The sequence below is a fragment of the Peromyscus maniculatus genome, chromosome 11 (genome assembly GCF_049852395.1).
Source record: "Peromyscus maniculatus bairdii isolate BWxNUB_F1_BW_parent chromosome 11, HU_Pman_BW_mat_3.1, whole genome shotgun sequence".
Classification (NCBI taxonomy): Eukaryota; Metazoa; Chordata; class Mammalia; order Rodentia; family Cricetidae; genus Peromyscus; species Peromyscus maniculatus.
In genome coordinates this window covers 61,022,622-61,050,043 of record NC_134862.1, presented here as the reverse complement: position 1 = coordinate 61,050,043, position 27,422 = coordinate 61,022,622, and the positions used below count along the sequence as shown (strand labels likewise).

General features: G+C 44.5%; 1 protein-coding gene across 3 annotated transcripts in view; it reads left to right on the top strand.

Moving 5' to 3' along the window:
* Positions 1 to 27,422, top strand: part of C11H1orf21 (chromosome 11 C1orf21 homolog) — a 202,202-nt gene that overhangs the window by 59,465 nt on the left and 115,315 nt on the right. The window lies entirely within an intron of this gene.

Genomic DNA, 27,422 nt, shown 5'->3' with positions numbered 1-27,422 from the left:
ATGGAAGCACTCTTGAGGAGTACTCTCCGTAGACAGTTTGGGATCTCATTATCGACAAGGTAGAAGGTTGGCTGACAGAACTGTGGAGGAAGGCTGATGTATCACCATCTTGCCCCCTAGGAACAGCTGACTGTTTTGTTTTGAAGCAGGGTTTCAGGCTGAAGTCCAGGCCGCCATCAAATTCAAGGCAGTCAACCTACCTCAGACTAAGATCACAGACCGAAGGCGGAGTAGACCTCCTCGGCTCCCCGTCATTAGTGGGGGTCGCCACTAGAGAGGCCCTGGGTCTGTTGTGTTAATAGCAAACAGCGGAGGCTGGAGTTGCTCTGGAAATGACCTCTGTTTGTGACAAAGTCATGTCCCATATGCCCCATACCATAGTAGTGTGACCCCCATCATCACCAAGAGGAGAGAGGCCACCGTATTTGCTGGACTTGTACCTTTTCACTGTGTGCCTTTGTGATTGGTGTCTCCAAGCAAGCTTTGGTTTGCCTCTTTAAATCAATAAATACCAAAAAAAAAGTTCTGTGAATCCCTTTATTGACAGTGTCACACAGAATTGGTGAAACTGTATTCTCCGGGGCAGGAACAAAACCTGTGTTGAGTCTCCCCTGTTTCTCCCCTGCCGTGACCCCCTTGGAGTGTTGTCTTTCTGTGACCCAGCATAGTTTTACTGGAAACTGCCCTGTTTGATGAGGGATTTTTTTAAGGCCTTTAAAAAATTTAGTAGCTTTTCCTCGTCTCCATTGTTTGTACCTTAAAAGCTTTCACTGGCCTCCGGGGTGGAAAAGTCACTTAGAAGGAAGCAGAGAGCCTTTTGCTGAGGAGGACTGCTGTCTTCCAGAAGCTATGGATTGTTCTTATTGAGCAGTTTTCCTCTTAAACAGTGAGCTGGCTCGCTGGGAGCCGTGGTGTACTTCTAGAATGACCTTGTGGCGGGAAAGCACACTGTGAAATGTCTCTAAGTGACGAAGAAGCCATCGGCGTGGGGAGAAGAAGCCGGTGTTGCGTTCTAGCCAGTCGGTCCCCGGGGAACAGAGCCCCGTCCTTTCTGCAGGTCCCATGCAGTGTGAGCTGCAGCTTGCGTGGGGCACCCCAAGGACTTAAGAGTGTTGCCTTGGGTATAGGGGCCGCCGGAAGCTCCCCTTTTGACGGCCTGCTCTTGTTTTGAGGTTCTTCTTTGGCCGTTGACAGAATTTTAGTTTGAAGTGTTGCGTAACATCCAGCATAGTAACACATCTAAAAATCTAGAACCAGCTTTCTCCGGAAACTGATGCTTCGTTTTCCAGAAGGTAGCAACTCGGTGGTCACGGCTCTGTTGCTTCAGCCTGACGAACGGCCTGATTTTAGTGCTCTCTCTGTTCCCCAAGTCTTCCTTAGTCCCTGGCACCTGGTTCTGTTTTTACTCGCTGAAGAAATCTGTACTAGAACTAATTTTTAAAAATGATTTATTTTTATTTTTTTTAGATTAAGTTATTTTCTGTTATTACCATGTTTGGCCTGTTCTTGAAGAAATAGCTGGTTTTCTCTGAGATGAGGGGCCAGAGAGGGCCAGATATTCCTGCCTTTGTCCGTTTAAGTTAGAGTTCGTCTAAACGAAGCTCCTACCTTTGCTTTGCCTAGGATGAGCTTTAGAATTACAGGTTGAAACGTGGGCCACAGAGAAGACTAATTATAGCGAGTCTTTGGAGAGATCGATGGAACTGTGTTTCTGAAATTAAAAACAAATATGTTTTGTGGATGAGAATTTAACCTGCATAGTGTGAGGCCTACAGATTTTGGTGGAACATTGCTCATACACAGACACACCCACACCCATACACCCCCCCCCCCACACACACACATGGTAAATCCCATTTCTTTTGGAAAGACAGTAAGTAAGTGCTGTGGGATGGTCTGTATGTCAAATTACTCTAATTGGTCAATAAATAAAACACTGATTGGCCAGTAGCCAGGCAGGAAGTATAGGCGGGACTAACAGAGAGGAGAAATAAAAGAACAGGAAGGCAGAAGGAGTCACTGCCAGCCAGCCTCCATGACAAGCACCATGTGAAGATGCTGGTAAGCCACGAGACACGTGGCAAGGTATAGATTTATGGAAATGGATTAATTTAAGCTATAAGAACAGTTATCAAGAAGCCTGCCACGGCCATACAGTTTGTAAGCAATATAAGTCTCTGTGTTTACTTGGTTGGGTCTGAGCGGCTGTGGGACTGGCAGGTGACAAAGATTTGTCCTGACTGTGGGCAAGGCAGGAAAACTCTAGCTACAAGTAAGGAATTTTGTGTGTATGAAACTTAGCCTTTTTAGTTACTGAAACTAAAGAAAAGGATCGGAATGGTTCAAATGTTCCACATTTAATCTACTTCAGTATGATATGGTTGGGACAAAGGGACAAATAAATACTTTATTTTGTATGCATGATCTGTTGTCAGGGCGAGTATAAATGGAATCACGGATTTACAGCCACGGGTTCTTAGCGGGAAGTGTAATGGTATGTCTGACGGCAGCAGCAACATCACCTTCTGGTCACATGCTTATGGGAGAGGCTGGGTCCTTTAGCGGGTACCTGACACTGCCAATTTGATTTCCCCAAGTTTCTTAGAAGACATTAGTCCCGAGCGAGTGCTGTACTCGTCTCAGACACCTGCATTCTTTGGAGGAAATGGGGAACAGTACATATTTTCTCCTATTTAAAGAATTTTAAATGAATTATGTCCTTGTTTCAAAACAGTCTAGATTTTGAAAGTAGGAATTAAAGTTTAATGAGGTGTGATATGTCATGGGTATCTAATAATAGATCTGTTCTGACATCTGAATTTTGAGTTTCTCCAAGTTCTGTTGTTAAAGATGCTGAGCTATTTGGAGTTTTGTCCCCAACCTTATGACCTGGCATGTGTGAAGGGCACCTGCGCTCCCTCCAGACTTTTGGTGCCATTGCCATGGTCCTGGGTTAGATAAGAGATGCAGAGCTGATCTTGGGTGGTTTAGGGGGGTCTTTCAAGTTGTTTTTCTTTTATAGAAATTGTCCCTGTGTAGAGACCTCCTCACCCCTTTGTTAAGATAGACCAGATCTGTTCAAAGAGAATTAAATACCCTGAGCCTAATGAGAATTAAGGCCAGTTAAGAACCCAGCAAGGCCACGCTGGTACTTGACTTCACCCAGATCCAGTTCTCAGACCCTGGCTCTCCCAGAAGTTTGGAAAGAGCCTTAGCTGCCTGATTTGCCGCTTGCTAGGTGAGCTGTCTAGCAGCTGAACTTATAAATAAACCCAGTCCCAGCAGCATTTCTGCACCTTCTGTGTATAGGGGAGGTTTTCAGCAGTCAGAGTCGGAGTCCTGGGTAAGGCCCAGCATCTGCATTCCTAAAATAAGCCCGAATCCTTCGCGGTCTTGTTGGTTCCCAGACCACACCTTGAAAACTAGTCTTAGGAAGTGGCTGTGACACAGTCATGCTCTGCATATCCCACAACGGGATACGGCATGTCCCTGGGGCAGCAATATCTCCCCCTTTGGGGACAGGAATGAATATAGTATCACACATGACTACCTTTCAAGGTAATTGCTAATGTTGCGATTTACTAAAGAGCTACTTAAAAATTCCTGTCTTTTGCTTTCCCTTCCTGTTCCCAGCATCTACAATACCTACACATACCAGGCCTTGAGTACGTGTCTGCCGAGTGAGATTATTAATGAATAGCCATGTAACTCTGAGACTGGGGATCTTAGGAGTATTGTCCAGTTTTGATTGTCAGTAGTGGTCTCTGGGATCAGACACACCGAGGAGCTATATAATGCATGAGGAGAGATGAGTATTATATGTGCTGAGACCTGGTTCTTGTTTGTTGGAGGGTGTCAGTATCAATGCCTGGTCTCCTTGCAAGGCTTGGTGCTTGCATTTGATCAGCCAAATCAAAATCAGTAGGTTAAAGACACTATGGTTTAAGTTCAAGGTATAGAAACTTGATCCCTGGGAAGATCATGTTTTTCTCATGTTCTCTTAGGGTACCCCTGGCTCCCATTCCTCTTGAGCGAGTGTGGTGGCCCATACTCAAGATCTTAGCATTTCCACTGCTAAAATTCTCCAGGCTCCAGTTCAAGCCCTACCTTCTCTATCCAGTCTTCCCTGACTCCATCCAAACGGACCTTGTGGCTTTATCTTTGATACTTGGTTTTCTGCTAATTCAATCAATTACCTTATTGTATCACAGGGTTTTTCTTTGAATTAAGGTTTTTATTGTATGTTTAGAGTGTATATAACATGATGTTTTGATATATGTATGCCTACTGAAATGGCCGCAATGTTCTAATAAAGTAACATGTCTAGGATACCTTCACATCAAGTTACCTTCTAGAGGGTATGTGTATGGGTGTATGTTTGTTCGTATATGTGTGTGTGTGTGTGTGTGTGTGTGTGTGTGTGTGTGTGTGTATGCATGTATATGGGGTATATATGTGTTTATGCTTGTGTGTATATGTGTGTATGTATATATATGGGGTATATATGTGTTTATGCTTGTGTGTGTATATATGTACATGTATATGGGGTGTGTATATGTGTGTGTGGTGTATGTGTGTGTATATGTGCATGTATATGGGATGTATATGTGTTTATGCTTGTGTATACATATATATATATATGTGCACATATATGGTGGTATGTGTGTGTGTGTGTGGATATGTGAGTGTATATGGGGTGTATATGGGTGTGTCTGTTTGTGTCTAGCAACAGTACCTGAACTCTACTGTCAGCAACTTTCCTGTGTAAAATACAATGTAATTTACTTATCCTCCGTAACTCCAGCCCTGTGCTCTTTGAGTTACTTCTCCCCACGCCACACATCTCGTTTTGGTAATCACTGTTTTAGTCCCTGTTTCTGCGTATTTAACCTTCTCTTAAACACGCATCCCAGTGCATTTAAAAGAGGTGAGGTCAGGCCGTATTTGTTTTTCTGTACTTAGCTTATTTCACTTAGTTTGATATCACCCAGTTTAATCCATATCTTTGTTCATGTGGGATCTTTTATAAGACTGAATAACACTCCATTTAATAATACTTTCTTTTATCCATCCATTCAGACACAGGGGTTTTCCTGTAACACAGCTCCTGTGAACAGTGCTCCAGGCAGCATGAGGTATCTAGGTGGAGTTCTCATTCCACTGGCTTTGAGTACGTGTTGAGAAAGAGGATTGCCTGCTCCTCTGGTAGTTCTGGTATTGATGTCTGAGAACCACCCATCCTGCTGTTCAGAGTAGCCGCACCAAGTTCCATTCTCGCTAACAGTGCCCAGAAGTTCCCACTCTTGACCTTCTCACTAACACTTGTCGCTCAGTTAACCCTTAACAATGGCCGTCCTAGCAGATATGCCGTGTATCTCATTATGGTCTTCACGGGCACTTCCCAGGAACCAGGGATGCCAGGACCTTATCAGATGTCTGCTAGCTCTTTGTATGTGCTCTAGAAATAAGTCTGTTCAGGTCCTTCTCCCCCCCCCCCCCCCACTTACCATAAAGTTCTTTGTATATCTATTTTATTCTTTGATATTTTCATTCATATAATGAATTTTAGTCTCTTTCAGCCCTCATTACCCTGTCTAATCTCCCTCTTTCTTCCACTGAAATTCTCTTCCCAGCAAGTCAGCCTCTTACTTTTATGGCCCTTTTGTGCATGTGACCCACTGGATTCGGTTATGGTTACCCCTGTGAGCGTTCATGGGAGCTTGTTGACTGGAGCACGGTCAGTTTATCAGTGACATCACTGAAGAGAGTGGAACACCTCCCACCAGCCACCGCTAACTTTCTGTAGTTTCCCAGGGAGGGTGGAGTCTCCTGGAGCCTCCTCCCATGAGGAAATGCTGACTGGCCCAGTTCTGCGCAGGTGACCACAGCTGTGATTGGGTAGTGACGGCGCCCACCATGTCATAGCGAGATGACACTTCTGGCATCTTCCCAAAGCTCTGGCCCTTACTCTCTGTCTACCTCATCTTCTGCAGTATTCCCTGAGTCTTGGGGAGAAGGCTGGGTGTTCCACAATCGAGCACGTCGCAGGTCTTAGTCTCTGCACTTTATCAGTTGTAGGTCTCTGTTACCCACCACCCACTTTGAAAAGAAGTTTCTTTGATGAAGGCCAAGGGCTTCACTAGTTTGTGGATATCAAGATTATGTATTTAGAAGCCAGTATACTGTGCATTTTCTCATCACTCACCTTTTGTTCTCTGAAAATTGCTCCAATGAAGTCGAATATTTTATATATATATTCTGTATACATCCAAGTATGGTTTATATTATGCTAGTCTAACAATGAATGTAGACCGAGAAAAATTAAAGAATAAAAGACTCAGCACAGACAGAAAATCGCCTGGGGTACCCTTCTGGCGAGGATGTCAAAGAATCATTAGCATCAACTCTCTCTTGGCCATAAGTATGGTAACATTGCCATTTGTATTTTAGTGTCGTAAACAAATTCTTCACAAGATAATATTGCCTTGTGTACAGTAATCAACGAAGATCTTTGAGCAGTCTAGAAATTCTTGAAGGAAGGAAGGTATTCAGGACATAGAACGACTAGGATTACATCCGTCGTCTTGAGAGGTAAATTAGTATGCTCACCAAATACTGAACAAGGATGAGTAGCACTTGACCTGCCTTCTTGAGGCGTATGCTGCGTAATACTAGACCAATGTAGGTGGACAGCATTGGCCAGTTGAGACACACAAGCAAAATGCTATGAAAAATCTAAATGGAGGAGACCTGGATCCTGGCTGAAGGGAGTTCAGGCTAATAATTGGAAAGAAACATTTCTTTCTTTTCCGTCTTTCTGTCTCTATTTATCTGTCACCTATCTTTCTATCTATCTATTTTTCATAGGGTTTCACTGTATAGCCTTGGCTGGCCAGAGACTCACTAGGTAGACCAGAGATCCTCCTGCCTCTGCCCCCTGAGTGTTGAGATTAAAGGCATGTGCAACTATGCACAGCTATAACTATTTTTTTTTTTAGCATAGATTCTATTTCTCTCTACTACTTAAGCAGATTCAATAAGTTGCAGACAGTCTGATGTCTGTGAATACAGTATCATGATATCCTGGTTAGTTTTTGTCAATGGCACAATTTAGTCCTTTGGGAAGAGGAACTGTCAATTCAGAAAGTTCCTCCAGAAGACTGGCCTATAGGCAAGTCTCTCCAGCATTTTCTTGATTAATGATCGACGTGGGAGGGCTCAGGCCACTGTGGGTAGTGCCTTCCCTGGGCAGGTCGTCTTGAGTTGTGTAAGAAAGCAGGCCGGGTAAGTCCTAAGGAGCAAAGCAGCAGCGTTCTTCCCAAGGCTTCTGCTTCAGTTCCTGCCCTGAGTTCCTGCCCTCTCTTCCCTCAGTGATGGACTGGTACCTGGAAATGGAAGGTGGACTTAGCCTTTCCTCCTCAAGTTGCTTTTGCTCATGGTGTTCCATCACGGCGATAGAAAAGTAGCTAAGACATATGGGCTTCTGAGCTCTGCACTGAAAGCCACAGTTCCTGTACTGTCAAGGACTAAGCTCTTGTGGCCTCTTGTGTGTGTTTATGGTTCTTTTGTTCTCAATTCGTAGATGTCATGCTAGCTTGTAGCATGAATCTTTTTTTTTTTTTTTTTTTTTTTTTTTTTTTTTTGGTTTTTTCGAGACAGGGTTTCTCGGTGTAGCTTTGCGCCTTTCCTGGAACTCACTTTGGAGACCAGGCTGGCCTCGAACTCACAGAGATCCGCCTGGCTCTGCCTCCCAAGTGCTGGGATTAAAGGCGTGCGCCACCACCGCCCGGCTGTAGCATGAATCTTAAAGAGTCTTATTAATAAGAACGAACCTGGGGCCAGTTATTGGGGTGAATGCTGGAAGGTCAGAGAGACAGAACAAGCCACAGCTAACTTCACCTGGCCAACTTCTCAGCTGGTCTTGTCTCCTCAGACTGGAGGCCTCTGAGTCCTCATCAAGAATGGCTCTCAGCTGAACTGTGCTGCTCGAAAGCCTGAAAGCTTAACCAGCCAAATGTTTCTAGTTCCTGGTCTTCACGCCTTGTGTATCTTTCTGCTTTCTGCCATCACTCCCTGGGATTAAAGGCTCACTTCTTGGGATTAAAGGCGTGTGTCACCATGCCTGGCTGTTTCCAATGTGGCCTTGAACTCACAGAGATCCAGAGGGATTTCTACCTCTGGAGTGCTAGGATTAAAGGTGTGAGTGCCACCATTTTCTAGCCTCTGTATCTAGTGGCTGTTCTGTCTCTGACCCCAGATAAGTTGATTAGGGTGCACAATATTTTGGGGAACACAATATCACCACACTAGCTACTGTTGTGCTTGTATCCATGTTCTCTTTCTTCTATCTGATTGGCTTTGGGGCTTAACACAGCTAAAGTGAGCTTGTCTCAGGATGCCCTGAGACACCTTCCTGGGAGGAACACTTAGGATAAAGTCCACTAAGGCAGTAACAGCCTTTTATCATTGAAGGGTGTGTGTACTTCCTCATAGACAGGCACATATTTTTTTAAATGATCCTTACCTCCTGTAAAAGACCTACTAAGTTCTTGATAATATGCCTTTGCTTGGCTATTTTGCCTCAAATCCTCCAAAGGATCCTACAAAGTAAATGCTGTTATACCTACTCTATGGGGGAGGAAATATGTGTAGAGAGATTAGCTTTGCCTAGGTCTGTCCATTGTCCAGTTTGTCTGGAGGTGAGGGGAAGAGCAGGGGCTCATGGAGGTATGCTGTTCTGCTGGAAACCAGTTATTTGGAGCACTGATTATTGAAGCATAGAGGGGCAATGACTATTGTTTTGTATAAGGGTGGTTCTTGAGATGCATACTGCTCTGTTAGCATGGGGTGGTGGTGCTGGTCCTCAGACCCCGGCTCGCATGGATGCTGTGAGTGTAGTGCTGCTGAGCCATGTCCTCAGCCCGTCTTCTGCAGGGTTTGCCTCTCTTCAGGAGTTCAACCAGAAGTTAGGAGGAGTTTGTCACAATCCATAGTCACTCCTTTGACTGTGCTGGGTCCCTTGGAAAATAGATTAGAGGATGCTTCTCTAAAGAAGTTAACCTGTATAATTAAAGATCTAGACAATAGGAGAACTGCATTTTATGCCTGGCCCATGTGTACCGAAGTAAATGGAGATGCTATCCAGTCGGCTATAATTTGAAACAACTCCACGGTAATTCAATTTAACGTCTCCATTCGCGTACACCAAGTCTGACTTTTACAGCCACCTGGCTTGCTGCCAGTTATCACAAGAGATTTGGAAATTATCTCATAACAAAGTTCATTTTAATTCGTTGTTAAATATATGCCATAAAAGGAACTTAAGAGACGGAGACTAATTCAGCGCTTGGGTATTAGAATTTGTGTCAGGATACCACCGAACAGCGGTGAAATAATAGTACATCGAAAACAGTGAGACATGAATGCTTTCATAAAGGCCCTCAAACTGGAATGGCTGGAAGTCGGAGTTTATTTATGTCTTTATTAAACTTCTGTGTTGTAGAGGTGATTTTCCTCGAGGAAACTTTGGGTTTTTAAAAAGCAACCCCGGAGTACTTTCTCTACTTGTGGTCGTGAGATGCTCTCAGTGTGTCACACGAGGCTGTTTGTTAGGCTGTATCTTTGCTTGAGTGTATCAGTAGGTCTGTCCTTTTCTAGGCAACAGTGACAACAGGGACTTTTCCTAAACCTCGCGTCAGCTTCCATCCTCTTCACCAGCTGAGTCGATAAGTTGTGGAGAATAACCTATTTTCTAAACAGCCTCATGTCTGAGGACGGAGTTCATAACTAACAAAGTAAACTGTATTTCTCTCTCTCTCTCTCTCTCTCTCTCTCTCTCTCTCTCTCTCTCTCTCTCTCTCTCTCTCTCTCTCTCTCTCTCTCTCTCTCTCTCTCTCTCTCTCTCTCCTGGAGAGGGTAGAGGCTAAATCAGACTCCTAGACCCCTTTTGTGTGTGTGTGTGAATGGTTTTGGTGATCAAACCCAGGTCCTCATGAGTGTGAGACAGTCAGTCACCAGACCACCTAGCTCCCCTTCCAGCTCCCCAGCTCCGTCAGGCTCTTCAGGTTGGCTTTCATGGTTTCAGAGCCAATACTGTCAGGTATTAAATTTGTCCTGGTAAGGAACTGGCACCAGTGGGAAAGTGCCTGATTTGGCCTCACAGAACACTGAAACAGCATGCGCCTTTCTTCTTTTATTTCCCTGTGAATGAATGACTCCCTGAATTTCTCATAAAAGAGATTTTATTGGTGTTCTTTGTGCTATGTGTTGGCTTAAGATCCCAGTGCTGCCCCAGGATCGTGATAGCCTGTCTCTGTTTATTGGCCTTGTCTGCATTTTTTTTAAAAGTCTTATCTGATACTCGGGCAGAATGCTTTAGACGCCTGTGCCTCAGTCACAGTATAGGGCGTCATTTAAAAGTGAGGAGAGGTGTGCTGGCTTCTGTCCCTCGCTCATGGCTGAAGGGACAGACGCTTAAGAAAGCTCTGAGAACAGTGGATGGTGAGTTGCAGACGGGCCGTAAACTGGAGGGCAGAGGTCACTGAAGGCCCCAGGAACCAGATGCTTGGAGCTGAGTGTAAGAGGTTGAAGTGAGCTGCTTATGCAGTCTCGTGCTTGTGATCCTGGCACTCTGGAGGCTGGGGCAGGAGGATTGCCATGAGTTTGAGGGAAGCTTGGGCTATATCGTGAGTTCTAGGCCAGCTGTGCTACCCTGTGAGACGCTGTATCAAAAAAGACAGCAAACAAAAAGAAGAATTGACCTGCGGGGGGTGGGGGGGGAGGGACCCCAAACCTTTGCATCCATTCACTTCTCTTTATTTCATTTCTCTCGTCCTCTGGTTTTCCTCAGTTTTCCCAGTCTCCCACAACCCCTTAGCACATGGTGAATTTTTTCTCCCACCACTCTCCAGCTTGTTTGTAACCATTTTAGACTTTTTCCTGCTAGAACTCTAAACATGGCCCTTTTTAGGTCCCGGATGGCAAAGCCAGCAAGTGGCCTGGGAGAAACCGGCTCCACTGTGGATAGAAATCATTATTGTTTCTCTGTAGGTATTTAGTCACGGATCTAATTCACACTCCTCTTGGTATGTGGTGATCAAAATAGTTAAGTGGAGATGAGTAGAAGGTGGGAGAAAGTCCCTCGGTGAGCCCTCAGATGCCAGTGTCTTTCCCATTGACTTGAGAACCCATGGCCACCGTCAGGTGGGTCACGTTCCCGGTAGGGCTGTTGGCATCACAGACAGTGTGCAGCCTACGTGGACAGGAAGTGGAAATGGGGTTGTGTTGACGTTGGGGATGTTGCTCAGTGGTCGAGCACATGCTTGGCATCTCCAGGTCCCCGTGTTCTTGTCTTGTTAGGGTTTTCTACTGCTGTGAAGAAAACACCATCACCAAAAGCGACTTGGGGGTGGAAAGAGTTTATTTTTACTTAAAACTCTCAGATCATGCTCCATCACTGAGGGAAGTCAGGGCAGGAACTTCGGGCAGGAACCCAGAGGCAGGAACCGACAGAAGCCATAGAACACTGCTTACTGGCTTGCTGTCCGTGGCTTGCGCAGATTGCTTTCTTCTAGGATCCAGGACCACCATCCCAGGGTGGCATGGCCTACAGTGAGCTAGGCCCGCCAACACCAATCATTAATCAAGAGAATGCACTACAGACTTTCCTAGAGGCCGTCTGGTGGGAAGCATCATTTGAGGTTCCCTCTTCCCAGGTATCTCTAGGTTTATCCTAAATTGACGTAAAACTGACCGGGACAGTTGTCCTATTTCCATCACCTCTCCCCAAAGAAGATATTTGACTTAACGTACGTGCTAACATGAGAAACCAAGATTAAAGATGTTATAAATAGCACGGACTATTATCCAATACTCATTTTTTTTTTAAATGACACTCCAGCAGAAATCAAATTAAGGTAGCTACCCCCCTTGTAAAAGTATGCTTCTCCCTCACTCTGCCTGGGCACCTAGCTCTGGGTTGGCTTTACTGGCATCCAGAACCATGCTGTTATTTGTCCTCTAAGCTTCCTGGATGAGCCTGGCAAACTGACTGGACTTGGTGTGAAAGGCACTGTGCATGATGGGGGAGGGGGGCGCTACATAAATATCAGTCGAATCTGTAACTGTGCCTCTGAATTTTGTAGCTGTCCATCACCACATGACGTTGAGGAAGGATAGGTATCCTTCCTCTTCTCCCACTGTGGTCGGATCACCTGCTGTCCCTGGTCTTTGCCTCACTGCTGGAGATAGCCTGGTAGCCACACCTCCTTCCTGCTGGGACCTGGAACACTCATCCATTGTTTATACCTCTGGTTAGGGCCCCAAAGAGCTTACTAAGCCAGACAGGCTCTGAACTGGCCTGCGCCTGTGGACAGTGTGTTCCATCTCTTCTAATGCCAGTGGACAGGATCCCCCTAAGCCTTATATAACACACCATCCTCTTGACGGAGTTGTGTGGATGGCCAGCTTCTAATAATGGAGTTGACAGGAAACCACAAAACCGATGTAGGATTTTCGACCTTAGGCATTCCATCCACATCCTCAGTGCCTGACCTCAGGTACCTTGGGAAGTTTGGGTTTCTGTTTCCAAGGCAGAGCTTTTTAAACTTTTCCCACTCTTGATCCTTTTTTACTAAGAAATTCTTACATGAATCGATAGATTTATAAACCAATCATTTACTGATAACAAATCAGAAAATTTGTTTTAAAGCAATTCTTTGGTATATGTAGAATTTTACCATTTATTAAGGACGAAAGCAGATTTGTTTACTAATGAGATTGGTGTGATTGTTTTTACCCACATAGTTAAATCTTGGCTCAATATTTGATTCTGTAGGAAGTAGAACGTCTTCAGTGTTTTTCAGAGTTGATGGCTTTTTGGGGTTTTATTGTTGTCAATGTTCAGAATACCATGTCACGTGATTACGTAGCATAAAATGGCAGAAGTATGTTTAGAAGTATTTATTTCAGAAACTGTTGGAAATTCTGTTCTAATCCAACCCCAAATTCATTTAATGATCTTTAAATGAAACTCAAGTCAGCAACCCAAACATCAACTTGTACAATCAAACATTTTGACACAATACAGTCTAAATACACTGATTTGATGCATGCTGAGCAATAACGGTTGGAAAAAAAAATGAGGTCTTTGTTTTCCTGTCCTGGGAAGATGGCTTAGTTTATAAAATCCTTTCTGTTGCTGAGATGAACACCATGACAAGAAGCAGCTTGTGGGGGGCGGGGTTATCTCATCTCATACATCACAGTCCATCACTGAGGGACCATAGGGTGGGAAGTAAAGCAGGGACCATGGAAAACAGCTGCTCACTGACCTGCTCCCAGATGCCCGTCCAGCTGCCTTTCTTTATAGGACAGGCTCAGTTGCCTTGTGTTGGTATTGCCCACAGTGGCTGGGGGGGCCTTCCTACATCAACTAGCCATCAAGAAAACGCCCACAGACTGTCCACAGGCTAGTCGGATGGAGGCAGCTCTACAAACGAGATTCGCCTTTCCCGGATGTGTCAAGTTGACGGCCAAGGTCAGCTGTCACACAGAACAGGCTCCAAGACCAGATTTTAGGTTTCCAGCACGCACATAAAAAGCCAGGTGTGGTGACATGTGTCTGTAATCCTAGTACTGGGGTGACAGAAGCAAGAAGATACACACATACACACACACACACACCACACACACACGAACACACACGAACACACACATAAACACTCACACATACAGAAGATCTTTGTCTTCTGTAATGAAGCCATTATGCTTCTGTAAGAGAGAAGACTTGGTGTGAGTAGTGAATAAACAAGTCCCATGCTGCACTTTACAGTAGTCTCTAATCCGAGGCAGGCCATTGCAGGCAGAGTTCTTACCGCTGCCTGGTGTGACCGCACAGGCAGTACAAAGTCAATGGTCGCGTGTTCGAACCCCCCACCTTCAGTTGTTTGACCCCACGTGGGGCTCTGACCCACGGTTTAAGAAGCTGTGTCTTGGGCCCCCGCCACCTATAGGTCTGTGTCTGATCAGCGCTGACTCCCAGTGATGGGGTCTCCTCAGCAACCCTTCCTGCATTACAGAACGGAGCCAGAGGAGGCAGAAGAGGAGGCAGCTCGCGTTTGGAAAGGCTGCAGGTCTGGCTGCAGCCTTTCCTGTCGGATAGATTGATGGTATCTAGCTGTTCTGCTGATGTCATTGGGCATCTGTGTTTCAAAGTGAGTGCAACAGGGGAGGAGGGTGGTTTTGATCTAGCGAGAACTCATTACCCCTTGAGGGATGAAAGGTAGGCTCCTGGCTTGCTCCCGTTTGATTTGCTTGCTTCATTGGGGGAAAACAAATGACTGTGTCATCCTGTAGAGAATTCCACTTTCTCTTTGACGTCCAAATAAACAACCTGCCACATTTGAGTGATTTATTTATTTTTATCACCGCTGGAACCATTAGCTTTTAAAAGCCACATTGTTGTGTTGCTTTACTGTCTCTTGACCTTCATTTTTGGATGGGAAGAAAAAAAACAATAAATATATCTGTATTTCATTATATAGGAAGTGAAGGGCTCTTAACTACAAGTGACCACTAGAAACCAGAGCCCTCTGAAGTCTGGGAGCTGAGCAGGGAGGAGATGGGGGGGGGGGGGCGGCATCTTTACAATGAGGATTCAACTTTCATCCACTCATTGAAAGAAGGCATTATACCTCTGGTTAGGGCCTCTTCTCGTTCTTGTCTCCTTTATCTGTCAGAATAGAGATAGTAATGAGTACCTTTGTTTGTTTTCATTAAACGTGCACATCAGCCTCCAGAACCCATAACATAAAAACGTTAGGTGTTGGCTGTTAAGAGCTTCTAGATTCTTAGTAGAGTTGTGCCAAGGCAGAAGAGTAGTTGGCAACTGATCTCAAGTAGTGTGTACTCTTCCTCTTCATAGTCCTGGTGCTCAGGTTTTTGGAGCCTGGCATCAAGGTTCCTGTCACCTCCCAGTTGTTTTTCTGATCTATCTGCCAGATTCAATTTGTCATTAGCCAAGCCTGACTTGAGCAGTGGGTTTCCAAGTCTGTGCCAGGCAGGTACGTAGATGTAGGCACAGTTTAGGAGAAAGTCTCTCGCTGCTCTGTTGCTAGGTTACTGAACCCTGAACATACCGTCTATGCTCCAGATTTGTTATTTATGGTTGCAAGCAGCTGCTGTTCATATTTTGGAGGGTAAACAATGTGATACAAAATGAATAAGACCAAATAGTTAGACACACCACCTCAACAAATAACTACAAGCAGATGTCTAGGATATGCTTGGTGAAGGAGACGGATTTGAAGTTTATGCTCAGGGAGTTGGGGGCTACCTTTGCAGAGCTGTGGTGTTAACTCGGTCATGAACTTGAACCCAGTAATAAGAGCTAGATGATGAGCCTGTGGATGCTGCAGTCCAGTGCTCCTGGGCTAGAGGTGGGATTAAAAGCATCAATTTTGGATATAGAGTCTTTAAATCCCCCCCCCCTTATTCTTTCCACTGAAATTTCTCCTTTGTTCATATTTTTAATCATATGGGCAATTTTTAAAAAGAAAAACCCTTATTCAGAGAATATATTTACCAAATTGTGGTACAATTATATAATCAACATTTGACCACTTTAAACAGCCTGGGATAGTGATTTTTCAGCTGTCCTCATAAAAGATTTTTAAAGCTGAAATTACTATAGTTTTCTCTTCCTAAACACTTCTACCCTAGCATAGAAGGTAACAAATGCTTGCTAGCCTCCTACTTTTTTTTTTTTTTTTTTTTGCAAAGGTTCGCACAGTATCAGACTCATCGAAAGCACAACTGGTCCACAAAATTTGTAAATGGCACCAAGACAAAAGTTCACATTATAAGACAGCAGGATGGGTTATGCCCCAAGGCATCCTAATGAGAGTTCAATGCTAACTTCAGAGAGAGAAGACTCCAAAGGGTCCACATTAGATGGAGATGGAAAGATAAGTGCAGACGTTTAGCAACTTGGAGGGTGATGAGTGGGTCCAGTAGACCCATACCAATAACATCAGGGAAAGGGAAGTTCTGTGGCTTAGAGCAACATTGCCTAGAGATGCTAAGATGTGTTCTGGCCTTTGAAGGGTGGGCAGGCTTTGACAGCAGGCAGAGATTGTAGGTGGAGTTCTGGTTAAGGGTACGACTGAGTACACAGGGTTTTGTAGCTAGACACTACACTTACTCATCAAGGCACCTGGAAAAGTTAGATGGGATGGCGTATGTGTATGGAAAAACCTCAAGTCATGTGACAGGGATTTAAGCTTTCTCTTGGAGAAATTCATTTACTACTTTTTGAGAAAGATGTGTTTAATTGTGTATATGTGTGTGTTTATGTGTGGGATATATACCGTGTGTGCAAGTGCCTTCAGAGGCCAGAAGCATCAGATACCCCTGGGTGCTAGTGATCAAACTCAGGTCCTCTGCAAGAGGCTCTTAGCCACTGAGCCATCTCTCTAGCCCTAACTACTTTCTTGGTGAGCACATATTCTAAGCTAAGCTCTATTAGAAGCTGGGGCTAGTGTGAGGTATGATGGCCTATGACTGTTGATTATAACCCCAGCACTCAGGAAACTGAGGCAGGAGGGTGGCAAGTTTGAGACCAGCTTTGGTTACACAGCAAGACTCTGCCTTAAAAAAAAAAAAAAGATACAAGAAACAAGAAATGTCATGGACTGTGTCTCTCACCGAGTCTATACTTCATATTTCTGGCAATGATAGGTGATTGGGAATGAAAGCTGCTTTGTGCATATGGTGGCTCTGAGGTGGGTGACCATCGGTGGCTCCAGCACCTTTTGGGAAGGTTTGCTTACATATGCCAACAGTCAGGCAAAGGTGAGGCAGGGGGACCGTTTTCTGTGCAAGGCGGAATAGCAGCGGACGTAGAGGTGAGGAGACGCCACAGCCCGCGGCTTGGCATTTTGAAGGTGTGTTGAGTTTCTATCCTCTCCCAGTCAGAGCTCCCAACATTGCCGTGGGGAAATACGGAGATGGGGGGTCTACTTCAAAGGACCACTGCCCTCAGGGTGTCTGCCAGACTCGCGTGTCTAAGAAACACCACCATGACGGACATCCAGGCCTTCTCTGCAAGTGTGCGGGCTAGAGCAGTGGTGCCCGGAGGACAGAATATTGAGGAAGAAGGGCATTTGGTGAGACCCATGCGATGGACGCTAGTTATTCGGAAGCAGTAGGAAGAAACAGTAGTGGTTTAGCAGGTCTGGGTGAGAGTAATCTAAATTCCCCAGCATTCAGTGTTCTCATCTGTGGCTTTGGGAACCTGACCTTAATTAGCCTGGGGATGTGTCTGTCTCGCTTGAAAATCTATGTATCTTTACCCTTGGAAGCATTAGTGAATATTGGTGGATGTGAAGCTAAAGGAAGGCCTTAATTTGTCTTTGTCATGGAAAGTTGATGAGATTCTTGCGAATGTATGAGAAGCGAACTTTTTTAGTAAAAATTGGAGTCATTTTCTGATGCTTTCAGAACTGCCACGCTGACTGACATCCATTGGACATGACCTTGCAGTTTCCCTCTTTCAGGCAAAGCAAAATGTAAACAAAGGAATACTCTATAGTTAAAAACTGAAGCTTGAAGGCCAGGTCTGGAGATGATCTAGAAATACTAATTTTAATTTGTATCCTAATTTAAAAAATATGTTCTCAATGAGATATCTTGAAACATTTTGTCTTATTTTTTTTCCAGCCTGGGGTGGCCATAACAAGGATGAAGCAGAACTAGGGGACAGTGTGGTGGCAGTCCTCACAGCACAGCAATCATGAACAGCTTGCCCTGGGTGTGGCTGCCCTTTTTAGGCATATATAGCCACTGCGGGTGAGCTGCCCATTGGGTAGTTTTCCAGAAACCTCTCAGGACAAGGTCTAGCTGGACTAGCATGTAGTCAGATCCTCATTTTCCTCCTTCAAGACCTCTCCGCAGAATAGCAGTCCCTGAGTCCAGTGTTGAGTGCTCTGTTGCAGATAACAGCCTCCTCGTCTCCAGTGAGAACTGCCTGCAGCTAAGCCTGTCTTGATGCTGCACTGTGGATCTTCTGGCTCGTGGTGTGCATGCCTATGGAGCTTGTCACGTGGTCTCGTTCTCTCAGTCCATGCTGGGGATGAGTAGGAGAGAACACCATGTTCACAAACAAAGATGGCAGCAGGGAGGGAACACTGGATTGATTCAGAAGGGTTATTTCAGCCAGTCGCAATTTCTGGTAACATTTACAAGGTCACCACAGCTTGAGACCCTTAACCCGACATGATCTTTAGCTTCTCGGTGGCCAGATAAGAGCATCCTGGCTAAAGGGGAGGAGCATCAAGGGCCACCGTGGCCATCAAAGATGAACTGCAGGTGCATGGAAAAGACCCTTCAGCCCAGAGTTAAGGGTAAATGTAGCAGTGGCAGGGCCAGCCGACCTAGGGTCTGGCCATCACTCTGTGACTTTGTCTTGTCCTCTTGGGTCTGTTCTCCTATAAGAGTATAACAATGATTGCACAGAGTGCCTTTTTTTGGCTGAATGCTGCAAAATCAGTGTAGTTTCCTTGAGGAAAATATGAAAGAAAATTGAGATGCTTAACAAAATCCAACCTAGTAGGTGGAAGGGTCTGGCTTATGCCACCTGGAAATGATGTTTATCATTTAATCTTCTGAAGACGCCATCCTTAAGTCGATGTCTCCTGTGGAAAACCAACCAAGGACTTAAATTCCAGCAGGAACAAACAAAGACTTGGAATCTATCAGATGGATCCATTTTAGAAGTGCTACAGCTCATGTATTGATTCTGATTACAAATGGGGAAATAGATTCGGGAGGCTGGCTATCTTATTTTGAACGTCTGGACCTTCAAAATAAGATAGCCAGCCTCCCGCATGTGGAAAGTGGAAAATAAAGCAGGTTGTAAAAACAAGTATTGTCAAAATAATAGCACATTTTCCCAGGACAGGTTAGGGCCAACATTCTAGTGCCTAAATCTTTGGACGGTCTTCACTGCTCCTGTCCCATCCTTGGGGGGTGGGGGTGGGAATATACCGAACACTTTATGTTCTCTGATGGCCCAGATGACGAACATTGTGAACTTTGATCATTGGTGAGATAACAAAGATGTCACTGTCCATGAAGGTAAACTAAGAGATGGAGCTGAAGGCAGATCGCTTCCTTAAAAGCATTATGTGCCATATCTCTGTGAAAAGAGATTTCTAAGATATTTCATCCATTGGCCATTTATTTATCCACTGTTGGCCTGCCAGTGTGGTGGGCAGAGTACAGAGAGAAATTATTGGGACGGGTTGTAATCTTGGCAATCCCCCTGGTGAAAGAGACAGGTACATAAGCTGGTAACAGTGCGCTTCATGTTCCCTGGAGCTGAGGTAAGTGTGGCTTCCTGACCTTTATACAGTGTGTTTGCACACACGTTACACAGAGACTAACTGCCCCATACTCAGCACAACAGAAACACTGGGTGCACTGGCGGGTTTGTGTCAACTTGACACAGCTGGAGTCATCAGGGAGGAAGGAGCCTCAGTTGAGGAGAGGCCTCCATGAGATCCAGCTGTAAGGCCTTTTCTCAATGAGTGATCAGTGGGGGAGGGCCCAGACCATGGAGGATGGGGCTGTTCATGGGCTGGTGGTCTATAAGAAAGCAGGCTGAGCGAGCCAGGGGAAGCAACACCCACCCCTCCATGGCCTCTGTATCAGCTCCTGCCTCCAGGTTCCCGCCCCAGTGATGGACTGTGATCTGGCAGTGTAAGCCAAATAAACCCTTTTGTCGCCCAACTTGTTTTTGGTCATGGTGTTTGGTCACAGCGATAGAAACCCTAACTAGGACACCTGGCACTGCTCAGGGCTCTCGATTTGTGCTACCCAGGGGTCCCGTGCTTCTCCTGAGGAAAGCTCTCTCTCCCACTTTCCTCTTCTTGTTGGGACAGTCTGCTAACCTTTGTTTACCAAAACCAATAACCTGCCACAGCTTGCTTCCCCTCTGTGTGTTCTTTCCAGGTTTTTGACTCTGTTCTTCTCAAGTTCATCAGTGTGCCATTTATGGTGAGGACTGTGACAATAGGTACTCACTTAGTGGTTGGTTTCTTCCCGCCAGGTATCATCTTAGGTGCTTGCCACAGGTCGCCTCTTCTGTCTGTGTTGACAAGGCCTGAGCCCATCGCACAGATGAGGCCCAAGATGTGGTGAAGTAAGGAAATGTCCTTTCCCACAAGACTGTAAATTTCTGCCCCATTAGGATGTGAGAGAAACCTGTGAGAGAAACATCTCTCCCCCCTCCCCCCCACAAGGAGGTTTTACCTGTTGACATTCTCCAAGCTTTCAAGGCCTTTTCAGATGACAAGCACTAAGAGAAAGTGTAAAGATTCCAGAAGACAGGGTTTGAGGTAGTCAAGGCTTCCCGTAGAGGTGTGTCTCAGTTAGCAGCTGCCTGCCCCGCAGTCTGGGGTTAGGGAGCCATTGCCCTCACAGACTCCATGCACACTTGGATCGTGTGGCTGAGATCCCAGAACGAGAGCTCCTAGGCCCCGGGAAGCCCCAGCCTCTTGTGGGGGCAGTCCACTTATTTTGGTCCAGGCACTAGAAGGAAGAGAGGGGGTTATTTTGGGAGGGAAGAGGTGAGAGGTATGTTTATATTTTTATTTATATTTATTTTATATATATTGATATATATTTTTAGAGAAACGGCGCTTTGAAATTGTATGACTAAGATCTTTTCAGTGTTCTTACTTTATTAAAAGTAATACTAATTCACCGGGTGGTGGTGGTGCACGCCTTTAATCCTAGCACTCGGGAGGCAGAGCCAGGCGGATCTCTGTGAGTTCGAGGCCAGCCTGGGCTACCAAGTGAGTTCCAGGAAAGGCTCAAAGCTACACAGAGAAACCCTGTCTCGAAAAACAAAAAACAAAAAACAAACAAACAAACAAAAAAGTAATACTAATTCATTCTCAAATATCAATACCAAATTAAGCTCTCAAATAAAATCCATGCAGTCCTTAATGTTTCCAAGTTACGAAGACTCATTTGCTTCTGGTTCATGCCTGTTTGGTTTAATTTTTCTAAGATTTATTTTTATTTCTGTATATGTATATGAGTGAGAGAGAGAGGGGAGAGGAGAGGGTTTGTGTGTGTGCCCTGTGCCTAGGTGGGTGAGGGGCTGCAGAGATCAGAAGTGGTTGGGTCTCCTGGAGCCAGAATTAAAGGCAGTTAGTTGTGAGCCACCCGGTGTGGGTACTAGGAACTGAATTCGGGTCTTCTGCAAGACCTCTTTGGCTGCCTGCCTTCCCAGAAGCCATGTCCACTACTCATGAACTTTGATTGACCTGTACAGGTAACACAGCAATAGAGTTTTGAGGCACACTATAATGGCACAGCGTTCTTATCCTGAGCTCAAAGGAGAGCCATTACACAGCTTTCTTTCCCAGCCAGTTCCCTACAAGAAGCATTGCAAGATTTAATTATTAAAGCCGGGATAGAGAAAGGGGAAAAGGAGCGGAGTGCTCTGCTTTTCAGTTTTTACACATTGAAGCCATCACCCCCTGGGCCAAACATTATCAGAAATAATTGTGCTACCCTGTAGCACTTCTGACCAATGTCCAGGCTTTAGACTTACAAGCATCTGCTAATGGAGAAAGTATTTCAAAAAAGGTGTGTAAACGAGTTAAATCTAGGTGAGATTTAACTAGTCATTTTATCCTTACCATTGTGTCTTGGGTGTATGTTCAGGTAGGTCACAGAATCAAGAAAGAAGCTTAGCAGTATGAAGCCCAGCGTTGGTCCAAGGGCAGGCCTGTGACGGCTGGGACTAGAGGTCGTTAGTCTCGGGTCCGCTATTTCCGCTTTCCACCTTGTCTCACTGGCTCACTTGGAAAACCCCACAGAAATGTGTCCTCTTGTGTAAGGCCTGCTACTGCTATATTTCTGTGAGCTCCCTCTGTCCAACTATTATTCGCAGAGATGCAAGTTCTCCCATTAGGAAAACAGAAGTCAAAATTCATGTGTCTTGGGACTTAATAGCGTTTTGTCGATTGCCATGATACCAGATGAGTGTGAGGGGAAGGATGAGAATGTTCTTTGATGCTAACAGGAAGATTTGACTTCCAGATACCTTCATGTCAAGTGTGACATCTCTGTGTATTTTTAGCAATCACAATGAAATGTGAAAAGGTGTTAACAGTAGCTCGAGGATACCAAAGCTTCAAGATTAGAAATCACTTTTAAGTTTTTAAGATTACAAATCACTTTTAAGTTTTCTTCCCCCCCCCCCCAAACCCCTAGTAGGCTTTTGTATTAACACTCATTATTGGGAAACACAGCAGATGGGCAAACAGACTGATCTCAAATAAACAAACAAATAAATAAATAAATAAATAAAGTATGTGTATATATAATGTATATACATAGTTTTGTGGATATATATTTTTTTCTTTATGGAGCTTAGATGCTGGGTCTTCCTTTAGGAAAAGAAGGAGCTTCTAAATGTTGCCTTGTCTTGCTTCCCTTTTTAATCAAAAGTACAAAAGGGACCACTTCACTCTGGTCTATTAATAATGCAACTAAATCCTTTTCTTAATTGCTGACTTCATAGCCCTCTGTGTGCCTATTGCAATCAGACTTGGATTTCTTTCCAGTCCTTCAAGCCTTGTGGGAGCCTTCATGTCCATGGTCTTTCTGGCCTAGGGTTTCTTTATGGGTTTTCTCATTTTTTTTTAATTTATTTTTTTCAGATGTGTTTTTCTTTACAAGAAAATTGTCTCAAATGTTTTGGCATTTTTATCCAAAATGAAAAGGCCTTTGATTAAGTAGTGGGAGATAAGGTTACCTATAACATTATGTAATCAGAAATCTTTAGCCTTTTTGTTTAAACAAAAAGATCATTTGTTGCTTTGGTTTTCCTCAAAAATAGAATCTTTATTGTTTTACTTTTCAGTTTTATGAAGGTGATTTTTAAAATGAAGCCCTGCCTCTTCTGTTTTTCCTTTTAAGAGGCTGACTTATGCAGTATGGGATAGTTGTGCACATAGACAATTTCCCACGATATATATGAGTTAGGATGGAGTAATAATGCTCCTTATGATGTTGCAAGAGCCTTCTGTCAGGGTATAGGGAAAGGATGTGCACTCATGGTCACACATCTTTAAAGTCCTTCATAAAAAAAATTGAATTAGGTTTATAGATCTGCTGATGCATTTTATTAAAAAAAATGGGGAAATGGTCTATAAAGGTAGCATTCGATTAGGTTACGTCAAGTCATGGTATGTGGTTTCCACATTTTTGAGGACATTGAACATCTTCTGTAGGCTTCCAGTCATTTGGGGAGAATTATACACAAAGCCATAAGCAATTAATTTGGCTCTGTGTTTTCTGAGATGCCTGATGGTCCTCTCTCTCATAGATTATTTAGCTTGAAAACAAATCAACCTGCGAGTCACTTTTAGAAGTGCCCATCAAACTTCAAAGAGATGCTTCAGTTCAGTTCTCACACTGTGATCTGCAACTTCAAGCAGTAGCATGCTGCTAATAATGATATGTGAAAATGTGAACTCTGCGTGCTGGTTTGCACCCGTGAGCCTTGCCTCTGAGTGCTGTGGTTTCAGAGACATTTATAAATGAGTAGGCCGGGTGGGGGTGGGGAGGAACCCAAGCAAAGCGAAAGGAAATAATGGAAGCTGAAAGGAAGCTAGTGTGTATGTGAAGGTCCAAACTGAAGGGGAGTTTTCCTGAGCAGGTGATTCTAGCAGTCTTTTTTTTTTTTTTTTTTTTTTTTTTTTGGTTTTTTCGAGACAGGGTTTCTCTGTGTAGCTTTGCGCCTTTCCTGGAGCTCGCTTGGTAGCCCAGGCTGGCCTCGAACTCACAGGGATCCGCCTGGCTCTGCCTCCCGAGTGCTGGGATTAAAGGCGTGTGCCACCAACGCCCGGCTGATTCTAGCAGTCTTTAGGGAGACATTTCTTAAAGTTTGCTCTGAAGGAAGTCTAAGCTGAATTCAGGTTGAGTGAGAGAATCGTTAAGTGGAGATGAATCCTTGACATGGTACACTAGTAGAAAAGATTATGCAGTTCAAAGGTGTTTTGATGATGGTTCCTTAGTTGTGGTCTGGTCTCAGCCCCAACAGCTCTCTAGACGCACTTTCTCAAAGCTGAGTCGGGTGCCCCTGCAGTGAACACCCTGTATTTTATCTGCAGCAGCTGGATCACGTTGCTTACTGAGAAACTGGTCTAATTACCTCCTTCACTGATCACTTATATTCTTTGGAGGCAGAGAGGAAAACCTTATCTCATCTTGCTTATCATTGTGTGCTGGGTACCTACCAATCACAGTCTATTACTAAGGAGTTTTCAATTAACTGCTAATTAAATGATTGAATGATTGGACAAGTGCTTATGACATAATCAAAAAGTTTTCCTCGGTGATCCGTGCGTGATTAACTTTATGAATCGGAGATCTGCCCCTCAAAGGACTCCATCACCACCAACGGAGTAAACTTATTAAAATATATTTCTAATAAGATTGTAAAACTTGAGAATGTCACTTTTGAAATCACATTAATGCTATAAGCTATATAATATAGTGTATTTCAACGATAAACTCTGCACTGATAATGGAGAGGGAGCTCCTGCTGAGTTACAGTGCTTATTAAAACATAATTAGCTGGAGGTGGTGGTTCATGCCCACAGTCCTAGCTATGTGAGAGGCTGAAACAGGAAGATCACTTGAGCCCAGGAGTTCAAGGTCTCTCTCCCCTCTCCCTTAACTCTTCCTCCTCCCTTTGCCCCTTCCCCTCCCCCCTTTTTCTCTCTGATATCACATGATATGATATATACTAAATATATATGTAACTAAACTGAAACTTCCTATGGAATTGTTTGAATTGTATATAAATTATGTCCATGGTACCTATTAACCTGACCCTCTCACTCCAATACTTGAATAATAGAGACATCCTTTTAAAAACCATCTTACATTGTTTTATCTTTGTTAGCCCAAAGCAACATGTTCTTTTTCATATAACCTTAACTTTTAACATCCAAGTACATTTTTAATTGAAGCACAGCTTTTATGAATGAGAAATACCGTGAAACGCTTCTCAGGGTCAGAAGGTTCTTTCCTGTCAGGTTCTGACATGTGTAAAGTAATTTTTTTTAATCACAAATAAATATCTAAGGGAAAATGTAGCACATGCAGCATTGGTTCTGCTCCCTTTGCATCTGTTGAGGGTCTGGAAACACACCTGGGCAGGAGTAAGGCTTCAGTCTTGGTGAGAAACTACACAGGAAGTGTGAAATTGCAAATGGGAAATTAGAATGAAAAACAAAACAAAACAAAACAGAGGACGTGATGAGTTGTCTCTCCCTTCTCAGGCCTCCTGGGTGAGTGGGTTAGTTCATCCCCCTTCCTTTCTCCTGTTTTCACTGTCTTGATTCTGAAGAAGGGACAGGAGGCAAGGAGAGGCTCCTGAGTGGGTTGTCTCCCTGGGCTTGTGTGAGGTGGTCTGCCTGTAGACTTCCTATTTGAAAATGAGGGGGCTTCCCTCCACACCCGTGACCTTCCCCTTGGCTGCTGAGATGCAGATGGAGGAGATGCTGGCCCAAGGAAGTGCCCACAGAAACCAGAAACCACAGCAGCACAGGCAGGGAGGGGAACAGCAAGAACTCCCCTGCCGTGGGCTGGGGAGGGTTTTTCACCTCCATTCTCCTCCCCAGAGAAACCAGTCTCCTCTTTCAGTGATGATTCTTCAGAAACTAGACGAGGTAGGCAGAGTGGATAACCATGCTGCTAGTTTAATATGCCTCGCAGGAAGCTCTCCCGTGACAATGACACTAACTCTATTAAGCTGGATGGAGTTGGCATGCTCCGCCTTCTCCAGGCTCTTCACAAAGCACCAGCCATGCCAGCCTCTTCCTGCCCCGACCCTTCTGGAGCAAATGCCCTACATGCTCTGTCTTTCCCTAGCCCAGTTCTTGTCCAGCTGCTCCTCACATCTGTATGCTGTCACTGTGTCTACCGAACCTTCACTACCGCACAGAAATACCACCTCCTCTGTCTCGTCGCTGCCCCCACCCAGTCCGAATTTGACCTACTCTTTGGAATTCTGCATGGCTATAGGTTGTACCACAGCCCTTATTGTGTGTGGATATTCTTTTTTATTGTCAGAAGCTCTTCCCCATCAGGCTCCTGAGACATATAGTTGTTTCAGAGACATAACCGCTAGGTAATAGAATAGCTTGTGTGTATGTGTATTAGTGTGTACACCCATAGACCCAGATTTCATATAGCCTTAAAAAGATGAAAATGTGTTAACATGCGGTGACTTGATATGTGAAGGAGATGTTAGAGAGTTAATGTTAACATGGTTGGTAATATTTCTATAAGCAGTCTTATACTTTCTTCTCACAATCAGTGATAAGAGAATAATCTTGAGGGATTATATACAGGTAACATAGTATTTATTACCATAATATTATGTCATAGTATATGTTATAGTCATAATATTTATTACAGTTATTGTTTGCATGGCTTAATTTGGATCACTACCTTTGTATTTACTCACATTTATTAAATTAGGTTGTTGGGAAAATGCTCTTTGCTGGGGTTTTAGGGCTTAAAGGATCAGATTTCTATAGCCATAGATGTCCTTTGCACTCTGAGAAGGGCCCAGGGTCTGGCGGTCTTGTTGGAAAGTGAAGCTTGTCGCCATGTTTCGGTAGCACCAGCTGTGAGACTTGACAGGCTCAATGGTTCAGAGCAGAAATGGTGGGATGTGGGTGTTGGTGAAGGCTGAAACAAGAATGGTACTTTCTTGGTGCTGCCAAGGGGCTTGAGGAGGTAGGGGTTATGTTAGTAAGGAGTGGGGGGGGGGCAGGTAAGAGATATTTCAGCAGAAACAACTTCGAGATTGTAGCTCCTCATTCGCAGGGGTAGAATGGCTGGATAAGACTGATAGAAATACAGCAAGAACAAGACAAAATGAAAACAGCAGCGCACACTGGGCACAGCAAACCCTGAGAATCTGGGGCAGCTACCATCAGTGTGGCAGGGAAGGGAATCTCCCCTCGGTAGAATGAGGTTTAGGTCTGAGTGACTTACTCATGAGCAGTCCTTATGCCTTTGTGAGAGACCAGTTGGCATACAGAGGCCAAGGCGAGGAACTAGACAATGGACCGAGCTGTGTGTTTTCCTACATTTTCCACTCAGTCCTTCAAACAGTGAGAGCTGAGCCCAAAGCCAACACAAGTAAGTAATTCTTGACTCCAGTAGACTCCAGATGCATAACCTAGTCTATGAGTCAGTCTCAGGAGGAGGATGATCTCCCCGAACAAAACCTGTGAGCGCTGGCCTGCAGGGAGGGATGGAGAGAGGCACGGTGTGGCTCTCAACAATGTTTTATTTACTCTAGAAGTAAGAAGTTTTGAGGT